The sequence below is a fragment of the Artemia sp. Qi Xiang Cuo genome, chromosome 10 (genome assembly GCF_049724085.1).
Source record: "Artemia sp. Qi Xiang Cuo chromosome 10, ASM4972408v1, whole genome shotgun sequence".
NCBI classification, from domain to species: Eukaryota; Metazoa; Arthropoda; class Branchiopoda; order Anostraca; family Artemiidae; genus Artemia; species Artemia sp. Qi Xiang Cuo.
This window is the reverse complement of record NC_142803.1, coordinates 15,131,801-15,150,724: the sequence shown is the minus strand read 5'-3', so window position 1 is coordinate 15,150,724 and position 18,924 is coordinate 15,131,801.

Here is an 18,924-nt window from a genome sequence, read left to right as displayed (position 1 = left end):
ATTAAATGGAGATGAATGGTGGGAAAGGAGGGAGGGAGGATGAGGTTTACGTAATGGAAAAAAGTGTATATTTTCAAGCAATGTATAAAGAATTATTTTAATTTGGGGGGGGGGGGTATACCCTTAATTTGAATATGTTTGGAGGGGGACCAAGGGAAATAATTTTATTTTGAAAATAAAAATGTACTAAAAAATAACTTACATTGCAAATTGTGGCCTTCAATGCTTCAAACTGATTAAAAATATCCATTATTGTGTCATCAACTATGTCAAAATACTTTCTGATAATTTAATTACAATGCATGCCCGTTATATACGAAATCTCAAGGGTGAATTGTTATGTAACGGGGAAAATCATATGTAAGCAAGCCTCTGATTGGCTGAGAAAGGATATGTGTCCGACTCGCTGATTGGCTGAGAAGGAAACACGTGATCTAACTGTTTCCTATTCCGCTAGGTCTTGCGTGCACTTGGTCAAAACAACAAAAACATCAAATATATTGACATGTTGGAAATTTAGGTCATTGACTCCGGTACCCCAGTTGTTAGACTCAATAATCCAGAAAACATCCATTAAAGTGAGAAAGTTCCTGTTTTTTCATTTTCACTGACAAAAACCATAAAACAGACATAAATTATAGTTGACATCCGAGAAAAACATCAAATAAATTGCTCAACACTCATAACCGTCCAAGAAACATCCATAAAAGTGAGAAAATCCCTGTTTTTTCAAGTGAGAAAAATTCTGTTTTTTCATTCTCACTGACAAAAACCATAAACCACGTGGTTCTATTCGGAGTAGCACCCCCCTTTCTACTGTCCACATCGGTATTAACTTAGGCAACGATATGATGCTACCTGTGATACGAATTTTGATCTAGACCAGAAAAAAGGTAAGCTATTTACTAAATTTTAATTTTGAAACATTCTTTGGGTCTAATAATTACATAGTCGATTGATGGAGCATGTCCAGGAATTCCTCATTTATTGTACTAGGGACAAGAAAGGGTATTGATTCTTTCATTTTTACCTTGGAGATTTATGCTTTTATCTATACAAAAGTTAAAATTTCAAAATGATTGGCCGGAAGGAGCAATAATTGAATAGTTTCAGCTAATATACTGGAAATTTATCTCAAGTGGGATTCGAAAGTCATCTGGGACCGGTGAAAGCCCACAATGTAGGTGAAACCCAAACATCCGAAGAAATATGCTTTTAAACTAGTGAATAAATAAAGAGAAAAAGATAACAGATAGAAAATGAGAAATTCCTAATAATCAACGAAAACGTTTTTATTTGACATAGTCTGTTTAAAAAGTCAAATCTTCTGTGATAAAACGTTTATAAAATCAAAAATCACGTTACTGGAATGACATTCATCGTAAAGAAGTAGCTATGGCTGTTGGTTTTTTGAACGAATTAAATAAAAAACAAGTTTTTTTTAACTGAAAGTAAGGAGTAAAATTAAAACTTAAAACGAACAGAAATTATTCCGTATATGATAGGGGCTGTCCCCTCCTCAACGCCTTGCAATTTACGCTAAATTTAGTTCTTATTTTGAAAAATAGAGTTGTGAAACTCTATTTTTCGTTTTAAGTTTTAATGTCGCTCCTCACTTTCAGTTAAAAAAAATGTTTTTTTTTATTTAATTTCTGAACATTTTTGGATTAATGCAGCTTTGATTTTGGCTCACCGTAAATGGATAATTAAAACGAAATTTGTATGTTAATTTTACATTTTTTATGATTTTTCGTACGATACAACAAATATGACACATACGATACAATCGAATTTTGTTCGAATCACAAACCCCTGAATCACAAAGGCCATTTAATTAGAAATGTTAGCTCTTTTGAAAGTACTAAGAAAAACTTTAGCATAAACAGCGAGGTATTGACAAGGGGCCAAACTTCTCATATACGCAATTATTTTTGTTCGTTTTAAATTTTAATGTTGCTCCTTACTTTCATTTAAAAAAATTGGTTTTTATTTACTTTCTGATAGTTTTTTAAATAATGCTGGGAAATCCAACACCCCCTTTATAGAATCGTCCCTGTCCCCATGAAAATATCTTCCATGGAAAGATCCTACCACGTAACCCCCTCCTCTGAACCCCCCCCCACCAGAAAAAATCCCTCCTGAAACGTCGGTATACTTTCCAATAACCAATACTATATGTAAAATAGGCAAAGTTCATAACTTGCAGCCCTTCCCCAGGGAACTGTGGGGGATGAAGTCATCCTCAAAGATATATTTATTAAATTTTTGACTATTCTGAAAAAATGGCTATCTTTAAATTTTTATCAGGTGACTTCGGGAAAAAAAGAGTGTTGGAGGGGGGCCTAGTTGCCCTCAAATTTTTTGGGTCACTTAAAAAGGGTGCTAGAACTTTTAATTTCCTTTCGTATGAGTCCTCACACGGTATTCTAGGACCACTGGAACGATACGATCATCCCTGGGAAAAAACAAACAATTAAACCCGCATCCGTGATCAATACAAAATTCAAAACTCCACATTTTTGAATATAGGTTCTTGAAACCTCTACAGTAGGGTTTTCTAATACACTTAACCTGATTTTGTGATTTTCATTAAGATTCTACCACTTTTAGGGAGTGTTTCCCCCTTTTTTCGAAAATAAGGCAAATTTTTTCAGGCTCGTAACTTTTGATGGGTAAGACTAAACTTGATGAAACCTATATATTTGAAATTACCATAAAAATAAATTTTTTTATGTATCTACTGGTATCAAAGTTCCGTTTTTAGAGTTTCGGTTACTATTGAGCCGGGTCGCTCCTTACTTACAGTTCGTTACCAGGAACTGTTTGATTTATAATTGTTACTGCAATGAATGATTAAAATTTTTACCAAAAACTAAACTGAAAATACCAAAACAAATATTGTCTAAACGTTTTACCTCCAATGCGCTAAAAATCTATCTTTTTTTTCGGTTAAACGGAAAAGTTTTAATGTCACGAGACACAAATTAATTTCGGGACCAGTTATGACTTATTTTAAAAAGGCTCAAGGACAAAATTTTGTGTCCTCATCGCCCTACACATTTTTTAACCTTCAAAATTCTTAGCTTTTTTGAGTAGAATAAGGATAATTGTATCTTTTCCTTAAAGGTGATCAATAAAAATCGTTCAAATTCAAGACACTGACACAGTATTTATGAGATTGAAAATAAGAAACAGAACAAATAGCGATTTTGAAATTATCGATGTGTTGCATTAAACTCATTTTGGGAATCCGATGGAGCGATAAAGCTTTATGGTAAGAAGATTATTCTTTTCAATTTGAGGGTGTTAGGTGTAAGTCTAGTAAAGAAATTCCAACTGTATTAAGTAAATAATTTCCCAAGATATCCTATAGAATTCCAATATTAAATCTTATTACCATATCACTTCATGTAGATAATGCTGATTAATAGTCTGATAAAAAGTTATATATTTCAATTTAAGTTAATATTATAGTTGTTTTGTTACTCAGTTGCTGCAAAGTGCGAACACTAGAGTTTAATTTGGGAGAAGGGAGCTTAAATTTGCTTTAAAAAAAAAAATAAAATATGAAACGCCTTTGAAAACTTAGAGACTATGTAGTTCTGTTTTATTTATTGTCATTTCACGATAGATTGAGAAAAAATCACTAGCTTTTTGAAAAAATCACTAGCTTTTTGAAAAAATTGATTTTGAAAAAATCAATCGCTAGAAAAAATCCCTGTTATGAACTATCATTCAGTCATAGGCAAACTTGTTCAGTTTTTCCTCCTGGATTCACGTATGCCATTTGAGACATAAGTTTGCTCTTCTTTTAAGGAGCATAATGACTGACGAAGAGTTTCCCAGTGGGAGAGGGGACTCAAAATTTACTATCGTAACTCTTGGAAGCAAAATTATCAGTTAAAAAAAACTGACAAAAAGTCTTTTACTAGTGCTTCTGACAAATGTTTAACAGGTTATGGCTGCAGAATTTATATTTTTCTTAGTACCCTCGACTTTGGAATAGCAAATACAGCAGATCAATGCTATTTTTTTTTCCCCAAGGGGACTCTGTGAAATAGTATTAAGTCCTATTCTCGAATGCTTTCAATTTTATATCGTTTTTAAACATATATAAATATAAGATTTATTTTGTAATCCTGCGAGGTCCTACGCAACACATAAATAAACAAAAAAGAAAACTTATGAAGAAACAAAATATGATAAAAAAAGAAAAAAAAAGAAAAGACCTTGAGCAAGAGGAAATCATAGGATATCTGAATTCTATTAGTTTAATTTTTAGTTGTTCATATAATAATTTCTTATTGCGTTTGCTTCCCTTCTTTCCAACGTAACACATAGCTAGGCTAAGACACCCAAGGGGAAATTAAGCTATTCGCTTTTACTAATTCCGCATTGGGATTAAGTACACAGAGCTTTTCTTCCTTTTCACAACCAACGCTTAATACGTTGAAATCAGAATAATTTTTTGGGATAAAATTACACTCCTCCAAAGTTTATACAGCTATCCCTTCCGTAAAAACCTTTTATTTTAACAATGGGCAATAGGTATAACCTATAGTCCTTGCTCGGGGGACCGGTGGAGGGGGTCAGCACCAGAGGCATAGTTATTTTGCATTTGAACTATTGTCAGTAGGGTGTATCTATGGAATTCTACGACCGCACTAGGAATTCCCATGCTATTTGCCGACCGCAATAGGACCATGCTATTTGCTTGCCCCTATAGGAAAAACATTTCCAGAGCATGTACTTAGGGATTTGCTTGCCTTATGTTCCTTAGTGCCTTTCTAGAGCCTGGACTTGACGATAGAGAAAAGGGGCTAAAGTGATTAGCAGTTATGAGTGGGGGTTCCCCAGTGGCTCCTGAATTGTATTATGTTCCTTGGTACCTGTCCAAAGTATGTATTTGACCATGTCGAAAAAGGGTTAAAGTTATTAGCAGTTATGAGAGGGGGTTCCGCGCTGGCTCCTGAATTGCCTTAAGTTCCTTGGTACCTTTCTAGAGCATGTACTTGACGATGGAGAAAAAGGGTTAAAGTGATTAGCAATTACGAGCGGGGATTCCCCGCTGGTTCCTGAATTGCCTTACGTTCCTTGGTACCTTTCCGGAGCATGTAGTTGACGATAGAGAAAAAGGGTTAAGGTGATTAGCAGATAAGGTAACCTCAATGGCGTTTGAACAGTGTTGTCAATTTAAAATAGAGTTTAACATTATAGTATACTAAAAAGTTGATACTAAGAGAGATGTAGATGGCAAGAAAAGAATTTAAATAATGGATAGCTTTACTTATTTGATGTGTTCTGTATAATACACAAGTTGCGTTTGAACAGTGTTGTCAGTTTAAAATATGGTCTAATGTTATAGTATACTAAAAAGTTGATACTAAGAGAGATGTAGATGGTAAGAAAAGAATTTTAATAAAGAAATTCAGAACAATCCATAGAAATCCTTACAGATCAAGTAGTGAGGTATACATGAGTATGAACCATCAAGGATCATAAGCACCAACGACCCTAACCATCAGGGACTTCAACCCTCCATAGTTCCCCTATCCCCAAACTCGAAGGGCATCCCCCTCCCTCCAACTCCCTCCCTCCAACCCTCCAGTTACATTCTCCTGATTTTTCAAAGTTCATTTTGAATTTCTTTCGTGAAATGCAAGAGTTGGAATATTTCAGTAGTGTTTTATCGTGGTTTACCTTGTCACAGTTTCATTCTCTCGATTTTTCAAAGTTCATTTTGGATTTCTTTCGTTGAAATGCAAGAGTTGGAATATTTCAGTAGTGTTTTGTCTTGGTTTACCTTGTCACAGTTACATTCTCTTGATTTTTCAAAGTTCATTTTGGATTTTTTCCTTGAAATGCAAGAGTTAGAATATTTCAATAGTGTTTTGTCGTGGTTTACCTTGTCACAGTTACATTCTCTTGATTTTTAAAAAGTTCATTTTTAATTTCTTTCGTGAAATGCAAGAGTTGGAATATTTCAGTAGTGTCTTGTTGTGCTTTACCTTGTCACAGTTACATTCTCTTGATTTTTTTCAAAGTTCATTTTGGATTTCTTTCGTTGAAATGCAAGAGTTGGAATATTTCAGTAGTGTTTTGTTGTGCTTTACCTTGTCACAGCTACATGCTCTTGATTTTTCAAAGTTCATTTTGAATTTCCTTCGTGAAATGCAAGAGTTGGAATATTTCAGTAGTGTTTTATCGTGGTTTACCTTGTCAGAGTTACATTCTCTTGATTTTTCAAAGTTCATTTTGGATTTCTTTCCTTGAAATGCAAGAGTTGGAATATTTCAGTAGTGTTTTGTCGTGGTTTACATTGTCACAGTTACATTCTCTTGATTTTTCAAAGTTCATTTGGGATTTTTACATTCTCTTTATTTTTCAAAGTTCATTTTGAATTTCTTTCATTGAAATGCAAGAGTTGGATTATTTCAGTAGTGTTTTGTCATGGTTTACGTTGTCACAGTTACATTCTCTTAATTTTTCAAAGTTCATTTTGATTTTTTTTTTCGTTGAAATGCAAGAGTTGGAATATTTCAGTTGTGTCTTGTTGTGCTTTACCTTGTCACAGTTACATTATCTTGATTTTTTTCAAAGTTAATTTTGGATTTCTTTCGTTGAAATGCAAGAGTTGGTATATTTTAGTAGTGTTTTGTTGTGCTTTACCTTGTCAGAGTTACATTCTCTTGATTTTTCAAAGTTCATTTTGAATTTATTTCGTGAAATGCAAGAGTTGGAATATTTCAGTAGTGTTTTGTCGTGGTTTACCTTGTCACAGTTACACATTCTTGATTTTTTTCAAAGTTCATTTTGGATTTCTTTCGTTGAAATGCAAGAGTAGGAATATTTCAGTAGTGTTTTGTTTTGCTTTACCTTGTGACAGTTACATTCTCTTGATTTTTCAAAGTTCATTTTGAATTTCTTTCGTGAAATGCAAGAGCTGGAATATTTCAGTAGTGTTTTGTCGTGGTTTACCATGTCACAGTTACATTCTCTTGATTTTTCAAAGTTCATTTTGAATTTCTTTAATGAAATGCAAGAGTTGGAATATTTCAGTAGTGTTTTATCGTGGTTTACCTTGTCACAGTTACATTTTCTTGATTACTTAAAGTCCATTTTGGATTTATTTCCATGAAATGCAAGAGTTTGAATATTTCAATAGTGTTTTGTCGTGGTATACCTTGTCAAAGTTACATTCTCTTTATTTTTCAAAGTTCATTTTGGATTTCTGTCCTTGAAATGAATGAGTTAGACCTTGAAATGAAAGAGTTGGAATATTTCAGTAGTGACTTGTTGTGCTTTATCTTGTCACAGTTCAAGTCTCTTGATTTTTCAAAAATTCATTTTTGGATTTATTTCGTTGAAATGCAGGAGTTGGACTATTTCAGTAGTGTTTTGTTATTGTTTAACTTGTCAAAGTTACATGATATTGTTTTTTCAAATTTCATTTTGGATTTCTTTCCTTGATATGCAAGAGTTGGAATATTTCAGTAATGTTTTGTTATGGTTTACCATTTCACGGTTAAAGTATCTTTATTTTTCAAAGTTTATTTTGGATTTTTTCATTTTATTAATTTTTCAATGTTCATTTTGAATTAGTTTCGTGAAATGCAAGAGTTGGAATATTTCAGTACTGTTTTTTCATGGTTTACAATGTCACAGTTACATTCTCCTGATTTTTCAAAGTTCATTTTGGATTTCTTTCGTGAAATGCAAGAGCTGGAATATTTCAATAATGTTTTATCGTGGTTTATCTTGTCACAGTTACATTCTCTTGATTTTTCAAAAGCTCATTTTGGATTTCTTTCCTTGAAATGCAAGAGTTAGAATATTGCAGTAGTGTTTTGTCGTGGTTTACCTTGTCACAGTTAAATTCTCTTGATTTTTCAAAAGTTTATTTTTGTATTTCTTTTGTTGAAATGCAAGAGTTGGAATATTTCCAGTAGTGTTTTTTATGGTTTACCTTGTCACAGTTACATTCTCTTGATTTTTCAAAGTTCATTTTGGATTTTTTTTTCCTTGAAATGCCAGAGTTGGAATATTTCAGTAGTGTTTTGTCATGGTTTACCTTGTCAAAGTTTAATTCTCTTGATTTTTCAAAGTTCATTTTGGATTTTTACATTCTCTTGATTTTTCAAAGTTCATTTTGAATTTCTTTCGTAAAATGCAAGAGTTGGAATATATCAATAATGTTTTATCGTGGTTTACCTTGTCACAGTTACATTCTCTTGATTTGTTCAATAGCTCATTTTGGATTTCTTTCCTTGAAATGCAAGAGTTGGAATATTTCAGTAGTGTTTTGTCATGGTTTACCTTGTCACAGTTACATTCTCTTGATTTTTAAAAGTTCATTTTTTATTTTTACATTCTCTTGATTTTTCAAAGTTCATTTTGAATTTCTTTCGTGAAATGAAAGAGTTGGAATATTTCAGTAGTATTTTGTCGTGGTTTACCATGTCACAGATACATTCTCTTGATTTTTCAAAGTTCATTTTGAATTTTTTTCATGAAATGCAAGAGTTGGAATATTTCAGTAGTGTTTTGTTATGGTTTACCTTGTCAGAGTTACATTCTCTTGATTTTTCAAAGTCCATTTTGGATTTCTTTCCTTGAAATACAAGAGTTGGAATATTTTCAGTAGTGTTTTGTCGTGGTTTACCTTGTCACAGTTACATTCTCTTGATTTTTCAAAGTTCATTTTGGATTTTTACATTCTCTTGATTTTTCAAAGTTCATTTTGAATTTCTTTCGTTAAAATGCAAGAGTTGGAATATTTCAGTAGTGTCTTGTTGTGCTTTACCTTGTCACTGTTACATTCTCTTGATTTTTCAAAGTTCATTTTGGATGTCTTTCGTTGAAATGCAAGAGTTGGAATATTTCAGTAGTGTTTTGTTTTTGCTTTACCTTGTCACAGTTACATTCTCTTGATTTTTCAAAGTTCATTTTGAATTTCTTTCGTGAAATGCAAGAGTTTGAATATTTCAATAGTGTTTTGTCGTGGTTTACCATATCACTGTTACATTCTCTTGATTTTTCAAAGTTCATTTTGAATTTCTTTTGTTGAAATGCAAGAGTTGGAATATTTCAGTATTGTCTTGTTGGGCTTTACCTTGTCACTGTTACATTCTCTTGATTTTTCAAAGTTTATTTTGGATTTCTTTCGTTGAAATGCAAGCGTTGGAATATTTCAGTAGTGTTTTGTTGTGCTTTACCTTGTCACAGTTACATTCTCTTGATTTTTAAAAGTTCATTTTGAATTTCTTTCGTGAAAGGCAAGAGTTGGAATATTTCAGTAGTGTTTCGTCGTGGTTTACATTATCACTGTTACATGCTCTTGATTTTTCAAAGTTCATTTTGAATTTCTTTCGTGAAATGCAAGAGTTGGAATATTTCAGTAGTGTTTTATCGTGGTTTACCTTTTCACAGTTACATTATCTTGATTTTTCAAAGTTCATTTTGAATTTCTTTCATTGAAATGCAAGAGTTGGAATATTTCAGTAGTGTTTTGTTGTTGTTTACCTTGTCACAGTTACATTCTCTTGATTGCTAGAAGTTCATTTTGGATTTCTTTCGTTGAAATGCAAGAGTTGGAATATTTCAGCAGTGTTTTTGTCGTGGTTTACCTTGTCACAGTTACATTCTCTTGATTTTTTCAAAGTTCATTTTGAATTTCTTTCGTGAAATGTAAGAGTAGGAATATTTCAGTACAGTTTTGTCGTGGTTTACCATGTCACAGTTACATTCTCTTGATTGTTCAAAGTTCATTTTGAATTTCTGTCGTAAAATGCAAGAGCTGGAATATTTCAATAATGTTTCATCGTGGTTTAGCTTGTCATAATTACATTCTATTGATTTTTCAAAAGCTCATTTCGGATTTATTTCATTGAAATACAAGAGTTAGAATATTTCAGTAGTGTTTTGTCGTGGTTTACCTTGTCACAGTTATATTCTCTTGATCTTTCAAAAGTTTATTTTTGGATTTCTTTTGTTGAAATGCAAGAGTTGGAATATTTCAGTAGTGTTTTGTTATGGTTTACCTTGTCACAGTTACATTCCCTTGATTTTTCAAAGTTCCTTTTGGATTTTTTTTTCCTTGAAATGCAAGAGTTAGAATATTTCAGTAGTGTTTTGTCATGGTTTACCTTCTCACAGTTAAATTCTCTTGATTTTTTAAAGTTCATTTTGGATTTTTACATTTTCTTGATTTTTCAAAGTTCATTTTGAATTTCTTTCGTGAAATGCAAGAGTTGGAATATTTCAGTAGTGTTTTGTCGTGGTTTGCCATGTCACAGTTACATTCTCTTGATTTTTCAAAGTTCATTTTGAATTTCTTTCGTGAAATGCAAGAGTTGGAATATTTCAATAATGTTTTATCGTGGTTTACCTTGTCACAGTTACATTCTCTTGATTTTATTCAAAGTTCATTTTGGATTTCTTTTGTTGAAATGCAAGTGTAGGAATATTTCAGTAGTGTTTTGTTTTGCTTTACCTTGTGACAGTTACATTCTCTTGATTTTTCAAAGTTCATTTTGAATTTCTTTCGTGAAATGCAAGAGTTTGAATATTTCAGTAGTGTTTTGTCATGGTTTACCTTGTCACAGTTACAATCTCTTGATTTTTCAAAGTTCATTTTGAATATCTTTCGTGAAATGCAAGAGTTGGAATATTTCAATAATGTTTTATCGTGGTTTACCTTGTCACAGTTACATTCTCTTGATTTTATTCAAAGTTCATTTTGGATTTCTTTTGTTGAAATGCAAGAGTAGGAATATTTCAGTAGTGTTTTGTTTTGCTTTACCTTGTGACAGTTACATTCTCTTGATTTTTTTTCAAAGTTCATTTTGAATTTCTTTCGTGAAATGCAAGATTTGGAATATTTCAGTAGTGTTTTGTCGTGGTTTACCATGTCACGGTTACATTCTCTTGATTTTTCATAGTTCATTTTGAATTTCTTTCATGAAATGCAAGAGTTGGAATATTTCAGTAGTGTTTTGTTATGGTTTACCTTGTCACAGTTACATTCTCTTGTTTTTTCAAAGTTCATTTTGGATTTTTTTCCTTGAAATGCAAGAGTTGGAATATTTCAGTAGTGTTTTGTGATGGTTTACCTTGTCACAGTTAAATTCTCTTGATTTTTCAAAGTTCATTTTGGATTTTAAATTCTCTTGATTTTTCAAAGTTCATTTTGAATTTCTTTCATGAAATGCAAGAGTTGGACTATTTCAGTACTGTTTTGTCGTGGTTTACCATGTAACAGTTACATTCTCTTGATTTTTCAGAGTTCATTTTGGATTTCTGTCGTGAAATGCAAGAGTTGGAATATTTCAATAATGTTTTATCGTGGTTAACCTTGTCACAGTTACATTCTCTGGATTTTTCAAAAGCTCATTTTGGATTTCTTTCCTTGAAATGCAAGAGTTAGAATATTGCAGTAGTGTTTTGTCGTGGTTTACCTTATCACAGTTACATTCTCTTGATTTTTCAAAAGTTTATTTTTGGATTTCTTTCGTTGAAATGCAAGAGTTGAAATATTTCAGTAGTGTTTTGTTATGGTTTACCTTGTCACAGTTACATTCTCTTGATTTTTCAAATTTCATTTTGGATTTTTTTTTTTCCGTGAAATGCAAGAGTTGGAATATTTCAGTAGTGTTTTATCGTGGTTTACCTTTTCACAGTTACATTCTCTTGATTTTTAAAGTTCATTTTGAATTTCTTTCATTGAAATGCAAGAGTTGGAATATTGCAGTAGTGTTTTGTCGTGGTTTACCTTATCACAGTTACATTCTCCTGATTTTTCAAAAGTTTATTTTTGGATTTCTTTCGTTGAAATGCAAGAGTTGGAATATTTCAGTAGTGTTTTGTTATGGTTTACCTTGTCACAGTTACATTCTCTTGATTTTTCAAATTTCATTTTGGATTTTTTTTTCCGTGAAATGCAAGAGTTGTAATATTTCAGTAGTGTTTTGTAATGGTTTACCTTGTCAAAGTTAAATTCTCTTGTTTTTTTAAAAGTTCATTTTGGATTTTTACATTCTCTTGATTTTTCAAAGTTCATTTTGAATTTATTTCGTTAAAATGCAAGAGTTGGAATATTTCAGTAGTGTCTTGTTGTGCTTTACCTTGTCACTGTTACATTCTCTTGATTTTTCAAAGTTCATTTTGGATGTCTTTCGTTGAAATGCAAGAGTTGGAATATTTCAGTAGTGTTTTGTTTTTGCTTTACCTTGTCACAGTTACATTCTCTTGATTTTTCAAAGTTCATTTTGAATTTCTTTCGTGAAATGCAAGAGTTTGAATATTTCAATAGTGTTTTGTCGTGGTTTACCATATCACTGTTACATTCTCTTGATTTTTCAAAGTTCATTTTGAATTTCTTTCGTTGAAATGCAAGAGTTGGAATATTTCATTAGTTTCTTGTGTTGGTTTAACTTTACACTTTTACATTCTCCTGATTTTTAAAATTTCCTATTTAGATTCTTTTGTTGAAATGTAAGAGTTGTAAAATTTCAGTAGTGTTTTGTTGTGCTTTACATTGTCACAGTAACAGTAACCTTATTTTTCAATGATAATTTTGTATTTATTTATTGTAAGGAACTAGCTGGAATATTTCAGTAGTGTTTAGTCGTGGTTTACCATATCACTGGTACATGCTCTTGATTTTTCAAAGTTCATTTTGAATTTCTTTCGTGAATTGCAAGAGTTGGAATATTTCAGTAGTGTTTTATCGTGGTTTACCTTTTCACAGTTACATTCTCTTGATTTTTAAAGTTCATTTTGAATTTCTTTCATTGAAATGCAAGAGTTGGAATATTGCAGTAGTGTTTTGTCGTGGTTTACCTTATCACAGTTACATTCTCCTGATTTTTCAAAAGTTTATTTTTGGATTTCTTTCGTTGAAATGCAAGAGTTGGAATATTTCAGTAGTGTTTGGTTATGGTTTACCTTGTCACAGTTACATTTTCTTGATTTTTCAAATTTCATTTTGGATTTTTTTTTCCTTGAAATGCAAGAGTTGGAATATTTCAGTAGTGTTTTGTCATGGTTTACCTTGTCACAGTTAAATTCTCTTGATTTTTTAAAAGTTCATTTTGGATTTTTACATTCTCTTGATTTTTCAAAGTTCATTTTGAATTTCTTTCGTGAAATGCAAGAGTTGGAATATTTCAGTAGTGTTTTGTCGTGGTTTACCTTGTCACAGTTAAATTCTCTTGATTTTTTAAAATTTCATTTTGGATTTTTACATTCTCTTGATTTTTCAAAGTTCATTTTGAATTTAATTGTGAAATGCAAGAGTTGGAATATTTCATTAATGTTTTATCGTGGTTTACCTTGTCACAGTTACATTCTCTTGATTTTTTCAAAAGCTCATTCTGGATTTCTTTCCTTGAAATGCAAGAGTTGGAATATTTCAGTAGTGTTTTGTCATGGTTTACCTTGTCACAGTTAAATTCTCTTGATTTTTCAAAGTTCATTTTGGATTTTTACATTCTCTTGATTTTTCAAAGTTCATTTTGAATTTCTTTCGTGAAATGCAAGAGTTGGAATATTTCAGTAGTATTTCGTCGTGGTTTACCATGTCACAGTTACATTCTTTTGATTTTTCAAAGTTCATTTTGAATTTCTTTCGTGAAATGCAAGAGTTGGAATATTTCAGTAGTGTTTTGTTATGGTTTACCTTTTCACAGTTACATTCTCTTTATTTTTCAAAGTTCATTTTGGATTTCTTTCCTTGAAATACAAGAGTTGGAATATTTTCAGTAGTGTTTTGTCGTGGTTTACCTTGTCAAAGTTACATTCTCTTTATTTTTCAAAGTTCATTTTGGATTTTTACATTCTCTTGATTTTTCAAAGTTCATTTTGAATTTCTTTCGTTAAAATGCAAGATTTGGAATATTTCAGTAGTGTCCTGTTGTGCTTTACCTTGTCACTGTTACATTCTCTTGATTTTTCAAAGTTCATTTTGGATTTCTTTCGTTGAAATGCAAGAGTTGGAATATTTCAATAGTGTTTTGTCGTGGTTTACCCTATCACTGTTACATTCTCTTGATTTTTCAAAGTTCATTTTGAATTTCTTTCGTTGAAATGCAAGAGTTGGAATATTTCAGTATTGTCTTGTTGTGCTTTACCTTGTCACTGTTACATTCTCTTGATTTTTCAAAGTTCATTTTGGATTTCTTTCGTTGAAATGCAAGAGTTTGAATATTTCAGTAGTGTTTTGTTGTGCTTTACCTTGTCAGAGTTACATTCTCTTGTTTTTTCAAAGTTCATTTCGAATTTCTTTCATGAAATGCAAGAGTTGGAATATTTCAGTAGTGTTTCGTCGTGGTTTACCATATCACTGTTACATGCTCTTGATTTTTCAAAGTTCATTTTGAATTTCTTTCGTGAAATGCAAGAGTTGGAATATTTCAGTAGTGTTTTATCGTGGTTTACCTTTTCACAGTTACATTCTCTTGATTTTTAAAAGTTCATTTTGAATTTCTTTCATTGAAATGCAAGAGTTGGAATATTTCAGTAGTGTTTTGTTGTTGTTTACCTTGTCACAGTTACATTCTCTTGATTTTTAGAAGTTCATTTTGGATTTCTTTCGTTGAAATGCAAGAGTTGGAATATTTCAGCAGTGTTTTTGTCGTGGTTTACCTTGTCACAGTTAAATTCTCTTGATTTTTTCAAAGTTCATTTTGAATTTCTTTCGTGAAATGCAAGAGTTGGAATATTTCAGTAGTGTTTTGTCGTGGTTTACCTTGTCAAAGTGACATTCTCTTGATTTTCCAAAGTTCATCTTGAATTTCTTTTGTTGAAATGCAAGAGTTGGAGTATTTCAGTAGTGTTTTGTCTTGGTTTACCGTGTCACAGTTACATTCTCTTGATTTTTCAAAGTTCATGTTGGATTTCTTTCATTGAAATGTGTTTTGTTATGCTTTGCCTTGTCACAGTTATATTTTCTTGATTTTTCAAAGTTCATTTTGGATTTCTTTCCTTGAAATGCAAGAGTTGGAATATTTCAGTAGTGTTTTGTCGTGATTTACTTTGTCACAGTTACATTTTCTTGATTTTTCAAAGTTCATTTTGGATTTTTACATTCTCTTAATTTTTCAATGTTCATTTTGGATTTCTTTCGTTGAAATTCAAGAGTTAGAATATTTCAGTAGTGTCTTTTTGTGCCTTAACTTTTCATTGTTATGTTCTCTTGAGTTTCCAAAGTTCAGTTTAGATTTAGTTCGTTGAAATAAAAGAGTTAGACTATTTAAATAGTTTCTTTCGTGCTTTACTTTGTCAGAAATAATTGATATTGAGTTTTCAAAGGTCATTTTGATTTTCTTTCGTGAAATGCAAGAGTTGGAATATTTCAGCAGTGTCTTTTCGTGGTTTACCATATCACTGTTACATGCTCTTGATTTTTCAAAGTTCATTTTGAATTTCTTTCGTGAAATGCAAGAGTTGGAATATTTCAGTAGTGTTTTATCGTGGTTTACCATTTCACAGTTACATTCTCTTGATTTTTCAAAGTTCATTTTGGATTTATTTGATTGAAATGCAAGAGTTGGAATATTTCAGTAGTGTTTTGTTGTGGTTTATCTTGTCAAAGTTACATTCTCTTGATTTTTCGAAGTTCATTTTGAATTTCTTTAGTTGAAATGCAAGAGTTGGAATATTTCAGCAGTGTTTTTGTCGTGATTTACCTTGTCACAGTTACATTCTCTTGATTTTTTCAAAGTTCATTTTGAATTTCTTTCGTGAAATGCAAGAGTTGGAATATTTCAGTAGTGTTTTGTCGTGGTTTACCTTGTCACAGTGACATTCTCTTGATTTTTCAAAGTTCATCTTGAATTTCTTTCGTTGAAATGCAAGACTTTGAGTAATTTAGTAGTGTTTTGTCTTGGTTTACTGTGTCACAGTTACATTCTCTTGATTTTTCAAAGTTCACTTTTGGATTTCTTTCATTGAAATGTGTTTTTTTATGCTTTACCTTGTCATAGTTACATTCTCTTTATTTTACAAAGTTCACTTTTGGATTTCTTTCATTGAAATACAAGAGTTGGAATATTTCAGTAGTGTTTTGTTGTGCTTTACCTTGTCACGGTTACATTCTCTTGATTTTTCACGGAACTTTGAAAAATCAAGTGAATGTAAAAATACAAAATGAACTTTGAAAAATCAAGAGAATGTAACTGTGACAAGGTAAAGCAAAAAAAAACACTACTGAAATATTCCAACTCTTGCATTACAAAGAAAGAAATACAAAATTAACTTTGAAAAATCAAGAGAATGTAACTGTGACACGGTAAACCACGACAAAACACTACTGAAATATTACAACTCTTGAATTTCAATGAAAGAAACCCAAAATGAACTTTGAAAAACCAAGAGAATGTCACTGTGACAAGGCAAATCACGACAAAACACTACTGAAATATTCCAACTCTTGCATTTCACGAAAGAAATTCAAAAAGAACTTTGAAAAAATCAAGAGAATGTAACTGTGACAAGGTAAACCACGACAAAAACACTGCTGAAATACTCCAACTCTTGCATTTCAACGAAAGAAATCCATAATTAACTTCTAAAAATCAAGAGAATGTAACTTTGACAAGGTAAACCACAACAAAACACAACTGAAATATTTCAACTCTTGCATTTCAATGAAAGAAATTCAAAATAAACTTTGAAAAATCAAGAGAACGTAACTGTGGAAAGGTAAACCACGATAAAACACTACTGAAATATTCCAACTCTTGCATTTCACGAAAGAAATTCAAAATGAACTTTGAAAAATCAAGAGTATGTAACAGTGATATGTTAAACCACGACAAAACACTACTGAAATATTCCAACTCTTGCATTTCACGAAAGAAATTCAAAATGAACTTTGAAAAATCAAGAGAATCTAACTGTGACAAGGTAAAGCACAACAAAACACTACTGAAATATTCCAACTCTTGCATTTCAACGAAAGAAATCCAAATTGAACTTTGAAAAATAAAGAGAATGTAACAGTGATATGGTAAACCGCGATAAAACACTACTGAAATAATCCAACTCTTGCATTTCACGAAAGAAAGTCAAAATGAACTTTGAAAAATCAAGAGAATGTAACTGTGACAAGGTAAAGCACAACAAAACACTACTTAAATATTCCAACTCTTGCATTTCAACGAAAGAAATCCAAAATAAACTTTGAAAAATCAAGAGAATGTAACTATGACAAGGTAAAGCACAACAAGACACTACTGAAATATTCCAATTCTTGCATTTCAACTAAAGAAATTCAAAATGAACTTTGAAAAATCAAGAAAATGTAAAAATCCAAAACGAACTTTGAAAAATCAAGAAAATGTAACTGTGACAAAGTAAATCACGACAAAACACTACTGAAATATTCCAACTCTTGCATTTCACGACAGAAATTCAAAATGAACTTATAAAAATCAAGAGAATGTAACTGTGACATGGTAAACCACGACAAAACACTACTGAAATATTCCAACTCTTGCATTTCACGAAGGAAATTCAAAATGAACTTTGAAAAATCAAGAGAATGTAAAAATCCAAAATGAACTTTGAAAAATCAAGAGAATTTAACTGTGACAAGGTAAACCATGACAAAACACTACTGAAATATTCCAACTCTTGCATTTCAAGGAAAGAAATCCAAAATGAGCTTTTGAAAAAATCAAGAGAATGTAACTGTGACAAGGTAAACCACGATAAAACATTATTGAAATATTCCAACTCTTGCATTTCACGAAAGAAATTCAAAATGAACTTTGACAAATCAAGAGAATGTAACTGTGACATGATAAACCACGACAAAACACTACTGAAATATTCCAACTCTTGCATTTCACGAAAGAAATGCAAAATGAACTTTGAAAAATCAAGAGAATGTAAAAATCAAAATGAACTTAGAAAAATCAAGAGAACTTAACTTTGACAAGGTAAACCATGACAAAACACTACTGAAATATTCCAAATCTTGCATTTCAAGGAAAAAAAAATCCAAAATGAACTTTGAAAAATAAAGAGAATGTAACTGTGACAAGGTAAACCATAGCAAAACACTACTGAAATATTCTAACTCTTGTATTTCAAGGAAAGAAATCCAAAATGAGCTTTTGAAAAAATCAAGAGAATGTAACTGTGACAAGCTAAACCACGATGAAACATTATTGAAATATTCCAACTCTTGCATTTCACGAAAGAAATTCAAAATGAACTTTGAAAAATCAAGAGAATGTAACTGTGACATGGTAAAACACGACAAAACGGTACTGAAATATTCCAACTCTTGCATTTCACGAAAGAAATTCAAAATGAACTTTGAAAAATCAAGATAATGTAAAAATCTAAAATGAACTTTGAAAAATCAAGAGACTTTAACTGTGATATGGTAAACCACGACAAAACATTACTGAAATATTCCAACTCTTGCATTTCAAGGAAAGAAATCCAAAATGTACTTTGCAAAATCAAGAGAATGTAACTGTGACAAGGTAAACCATAAAAAAACACTACTGAAATATTCCAACTCTTGTATTTCAACGAAAGAAAGCCAAAAATGAACATTTGAAAAATCAAGAGAATGTATTTGTGACAAGGTAAACCACGACAAAACACAACTGAAATATTCCAACTTTTGCATTTCATGGAAAAAAATCCAAAATGAACTTTGAAAAATCAAGAAAATGTAACTGTGACAAGGTAAACCACGATAAAACACTACTGAAATATTCCAACTCTTGCATTTCATGAAAGAAATTCAAAATGAACTATGAAAAATCAAGATAATGTAACTGTGACATGGTAAACCACGACAAAACACTAGTGAAATATTCCAACTCTTGCATTTCAAGAAAGAAATTCAAAATGAACTTTGAAAAATCATTAGAATGTATCTGTGACAAGGTAAAACACAAGAAA